This window comes from Archocentrus centrarchus, unplaced genomic scaffold, assembly GCF_007364275.1.
Source record: "Archocentrus centrarchus isolate MPI-CPG fArcCen1 unplaced genomic scaffold, fArcCen1 scaffold_100_ctg1, whole genome shotgun sequence".
In the NCBI taxonomy this organism is placed as follows: domain Eukaryota; kingdom Metazoa; phylum Chordata; class Actinopteri; order Cichliformes; family Cichlidae; genus Archocentrus; species Archocentrus centrarchus.
In genome coordinates this window covers 209,659-215,386 of record NW_022060146.1, presented here as the reverse complement: position 1 = coordinate 215,386, position 5,728 = coordinate 209,659, and the positions used below count along the sequence as shown (strand labels likewise).

General features: G+C 36.6%; 1 long non-coding RNA gene across 1 annotated transcript; it reads left to right on the top strand.

Moving 5' to 3' along the window:
- Positions 1 to 1,681: 1,681 nt before the first annotated feature.
- Positions 1,682 to 3,500, top strand: LOC115775282 (uncharacterized). The gene is made up of 3 exons (XR_004019289.1): positions 1,682 to 1,792; positions 2,308 to 2,409; positions 2,501 to 3,500. It is a non-coding gene; the product is annotated as an uncharacterized LOC115775282 (long non-coding RNA).
- The last annotated feature ends 2,228 nt before the right edge of the window (positions 3,501 to 5,728 follow it).

The following is a 5,728-nucleotide window of genomic DNA, read 5'->3' as shown; positions in this document are numbered from 1 at the left end:
TATATCCACACCGCCAACTTGTGGCCTGGCAAGGGGAACTGCTGCGTTTTCAGCGTTTTGCCTTTCTGTGTGAATGGAGATCATTTCTGAAATGTCTCAGTGTGAACACGTTACTTTTTGGAAAAGACAACAACAGCAAATCAACACCATTCCCAGTGGAAACGTTCTCGTGTAAACGGGGCCTAAGGTCAATGCCAGAAGAACACCAAATCTGGAGCAACTTGAGTGACTCACTAAAGAAGAATGGGCTGGGACTGCTCAGGAGACGTGTGTGGGACTTGCTGAAACTATAAAAATGATTGCAAGCTGTTATCTGATAACATAAAAGAATGCACAGCATAACTAGAGAAGAGAAGCCGATAGAGAAAGGGTACCTAACACACAGTACATGGTTGTGATAGTATTTTGTGGTGGGACTTTTCTTTCATTATTTTTGGATTCAAGTGGTGGCTATGTCAATCTTTTATGTACAGTTTATGATTTTCAGCAAACTGAAATAATACATTTGTGTGTGTTTTATTTATTTTTATTCATTAATTTATTTTTGACCAATGATGTAGCTGCAAAACTCTCCATGAAGAAACACACTTATTGGGTACAATCCTTTCATTTTGAGGCCTAAATATTTGTTTACACTCTAAAAAGTGTGACTGGGCTAAATTAATATTTACAAAATAAATATTAGTAGTTTTTTCATAAAAAAATGACTGTGTGTAGTTTGGTATATTATTATGTTGATTTAATGATCTTTTAATTATTTATTAATTGAATTTTACTTAGTATTCAAAAAATACTTTCAGCTCAAAATTATTGAGTAGAATTTCATTACATTTTATCAGTAAGTTCAACAACGTCAAATAATTAGTAAATTCTACCCAATGGGAACTCTTTGCTTTTAACTGCCGTACACTTCCGCCCCAGCCAGAAACTGCTCCACACGACCGTTGGTTGAAGTGTGTTACTGCCCGTGGAATGCAATTTTATTCAAGGTAAGAGGCTTCAAAAGTAACACTTTAAGTCTATGTTGTTCAAGCTGTTGGATATTGTATTACTTTACCGTGAGTAACCTAACAAGTTTACTGGCAGTATGTTCTATTTAGTCCAGTTTATCGTAATTCAGAGTCGTAGCTTCCATCCCTCCCCACCTCAACAAGCTAGCTAAAAATTGAGCGCGAAGGCACACAAGAAATGTCCTCAATCCCTATTTATTCCGTGTTATCAAACTCTTGATGATTGGTTGTGGTGAAATTTTATCACACTAACGCCGTTAACGTGAGAGGTTAGTAACTAGGCTCCTACTGAGTCCGGCGAATTGTGCGCATTATAATAAACCGCGCAGACTCTGCTGTTCGCGGTCATTTGAGATATAGAGATCATAGTCGAATTATCTACTTTTCCCCCAGCAAATTCCCACACTTTGTGTCAGTTTGGAGAAGGAGAGTGGGCCCAGGGCGCCCTAATTGGGCACTTGGTGCCTTTCTACTCCACCAGGGCACCTAGCTCACACACCTGTTAGTGTGGGAAAGTTGCATGGCGGACAGTCGCAAGGACGCACAGACAGCTTGGTATCAGCTCGGTGCTGCATAAAGCATGCTTCAGGTGTTTTGAATAACAAATATTTACAGGTTCATCATTTGTCTTATACATCCAGGATGAGTTTCACCAAATTACAACAGTGCATCTGGAATCAAAGTTCATGTCCAGGCTGGACGAATACTCTCCTAGGCTTCTGAACCTTTTCCACTCAAAGGGTGGGGCCATCGGATTAAGGTTGTGGACTGTCCTACTGAAGGTAACCATAAGTTTGGCCATATAATGTTTTATATATGTTTGCATCAAATCTTTAAGAGAAAATGTTAGCCTGTGGTGTCTATAAAATGTTAAATAAGTGGATACTTTTGTAATTCCAGCAGTTTGTATGCACTTAATAGTAACCAAATTAGACATTGTTCATCACACCTTTTCAAAAATGTGACCATTTAATTGGTTCATGCAAAATATTTTCATCTTTACATACAGAAATTAAATAGTGTGCCCTATATACACTATATTGCCAAAAGTATTGGGTGATACCACAAAATCAATGATTTTAAGTGATAAACATGACATTTGAAATGTATTGGTTTTATGGAAGGACTAGTTACCTTCTGGAGTGATTGCTGGTCTGCTGAAACCTAAGTTTAGACAGTAAGTGATTCAAAAGACTTGCTGCTTTGGCACTGCATTATTAACAATGGTTTCTCTAAATCTAAGTGTCCTGTTAAAAACTGAACTATGATCTTCAGTAATATTAATTTGTCATTTTAGGCTCCTAGCAATCCTACTGTCAGCTTGACGTGAGACCTTGTCATGCAGTGTTTGATGTTGTACTTTGGGGAATCTGCAGTTCCGCTCTTTACAGAGTATTGTGTAAGTTAAAATGCATATATCCTTCTATCTCTGTTTTTTGACCATCATCTTTAGCTTTACAGTCTAAAATATATATTTTTTCCTATTGTAGGATGCAGATGAAGACCATGTGGCACAGAACCTTTCTGGACAAGCAATGAAGATCTACAGCATCAAAACTGATCCATCAGAGGATAAAGAGGACATTGGTATTGCGATAGATGGAACAAAGGTCCTAGCTAACCTGGGCAACTTTCTAAGGGCTCGTGCCATGCTCAAGGTTGTGACTTATGCATTGACTCTTGTGTACCCCAAGGAGGTCAGGTACACTTTTGAAGCCTTTCAGAAACTCTTCCTCGAGCTGGATGGGTCAAAGCTTTCCCCAAAAGTACACAACCTCAAGAGCAAGTTACTGGCTACTTGAGGGCACAGAATTTTGTGCTGCATGTAAGTCTTCAGGACTTGTTCAGAAAAACAAATGTTATTGACATTGATTTGAAGGATATGATGTAATGCTTTTGACAATGACAAATGTTTTGAAAATGCAGAGCTTCTTGATTTGACTATGAGGACTTTGCCACCAGCTTAGGATCTATGGATATCAGTGACAGAATACAGTCCACTTTCACTTTAAACCACCTCACAGTTCCAATATGAAGATGGACAAAATTGTTTGACCTTCATCTGTTTTGTGCAACTCTTAATTTGTAAGCACTTGCTGTACAGATCTGACACTAAGAAGTCAACCTGTGCAATTGTTCTGCCTCAAATACAGGGTGTCTTTGTTTGCCTACAGAAATATTTTATCACTCTGGTTGTGGGCCTCAAAGTTCTTGCCACTCTTGAAAACCATTTGAAAACAAATCTTTTTTTCTGATGTAGTGTTTTTTGTTCACTGTCACATGTCTGAGTTTCAGTGTTGCATTTCGTAAAAAAGTCAGTTTTTCATACTTATTGAGGGGCTTGCTTTTGTGACTCTGCTGTGTACACCAGGGATACATAATTGTTGCATGTTTTTAATAGAGGAATTTTGAATTGGCACAAATAAATTATTCACTTTGTACTTTTAAATTTTACACAAACATGGTTTAAGAAAAGGATAAAAATGTGTATATTAGCAAAATTACTTAAATAAATGTATACTTGCTGGTTTTGTATATTAAGTGATAATTTCTTAACTGACTTTCAATTAATTCTTGCAAAAAAGAAGGTATGATATTAAGTAGATTCAACAGAGAGATGTAAATAGATTTTAAGACGTGGTACTAGTTCAAAGAGAATTTGAACAATTAAGTAAACATAACCAACAGTTGCAGTTAAAATGTGCTGAATTAAGTGACACTGATACAAGTTATAAGTTTATGAAACTTGATTTATTTATTCAATTTAAATAAATCTTATTCAGAATTTTAGAAATATAGCATCAATTTTACCCAGCAAAATTAATAAATATGAATTAATTTAATTCAGATAATTAGTAAATATAAATTAATTCAACCTAATAAATTAGTAAATCCAAATCATTTTTTACAGATATTTGGTATATCTAAATTAAATTCTTTTAGATATTTAGTAAATATTTATCAGTTTTTGCACTAAAATTGGTTTGGATTTACTCAAAATTTGTGAAACTATTAGTAAATCCAACATATTTTAACCGATGATTTCATTATTTCCTATTTAATAGTTTTACTTAAATTTACTTAATTAAATCAATAGTTTTTACTTAAAGTTGGAGCTCTTAAAATCTACTCAATTATATTAAGTGTCACTTTGTTGCCATAATTTTTTTAAGTAGAGGGTGGTCAAACTTTTCTGAGTGTACTGTTCAGTGATTGTGCTGGATACTAACAAATGAGCCAGTGATGTCATCTTACCTGTAACATTGAGGTCACATGGTTTGAAGTTGCTTTCTCCGTTAAGGTAAATCATGAAGTAATATGTGCCCGTGTCATTGAGCCTCAGATCAGTTAAGAGACATTTAAACTGTCCTTTGGTGAGCTGTGGGTAACACTGCAGTCGTTCCCTGTAGAACTCGTCTGGATACGTCTCAGTGTCTCTGTCACTGTTATAGAGAAAAATCGGTTTCTTCCTTTTATTCTTCATTAAGTCTATTTTAAAGCAGTCCAGAGGCCTGCTGGTATTGAAATGGAGCAGCCATGTCATCGTGATGTTACTCTTTTCCTCTGCCTGGTAGACGTCCTGTTCTACACTCACACTGAATTTAGTCTGACCTGCAGGAGTTAAAGGAAAGAGACACAGAATAAATTAAGAATCATGACAAAAAGCAAAAAGAACTCAAATAAATGAATATCTAAAATATAATGGACAGATGAAGCTTTCAAATCAGGCATTTAAACTCAGCAATCACAATGACAAGCTTGAGACTTGGACTGCTGTAAATGCTCGGCTTCAGGCTTTTTTTTCTAATCTTAACTCTGTCTGATGTCATCCCGCCACCTGCTGCCACGAGGTGCAGCCATTCATGAGAAATTTGGCCTAAAGGGAGAAGAGTTTAAGCTGCTTGCTTCACACAAAATTTTTAGCTTTCAGTTTTCAACATCCAAAAATATGTGAGAGTCCACTTTGGTCAGTGTTCATCTTCACAGAGTGTGAGGCCTGTTGTAGATGTTTAACACAAACTCACTATCAGAAAAAGAAAAAAATAAATACAAAATGCATCTTATTATTGTAATCTGAGTCCACTTTCTTTTTTTATTTTATTTGGATAACATCTCATATTTTCATATTTTATTTCCGTAGCATCAAACCTTTTAAAGCACAAACTTCAGGGCTCCGTCACACAGCCCGCGGTAACAGGCATCATTCAGTAGAACAGAGCTTATTACTGCATTAAATACTACATTTGATATATTATAATTAACATTACTACTTAATCTTCCTCGGCTGAATACAGCAGCTACTCACCCACTGCGGGCCAGGCCAGAGTCACCGTTAACACAGACAGGAGCAGAGCTGTGCAGCCTGACATTCTTCATTTGGGCCTAAAGTGCGAAATCACAAGCATTTAACACCACACTGTTTGTATTACATGAGAAAAAAATTACAATCACAAAATCCAGTTTTAGTTTCAGTTTGGTCAAAAACCACGATTACTCATTTAGTCGATTTTTTCCCACTCTCGCTGGATCGGCTTTGAATCCTCTTTAGCGTCGTTGAGCAATAATTTGGATGATCTGACGCGAACGTGATCGACGAAGCTGCCGCGCGTGCGCTGAAAACAAATTACACCGAGCAATTTCACCCTGCGGTGTTTCTGATCTGAAGAGAGCCGCAGCCTTCAATTTTAGGCCGATGTCAGTCTAAGTGGTAGCATTTC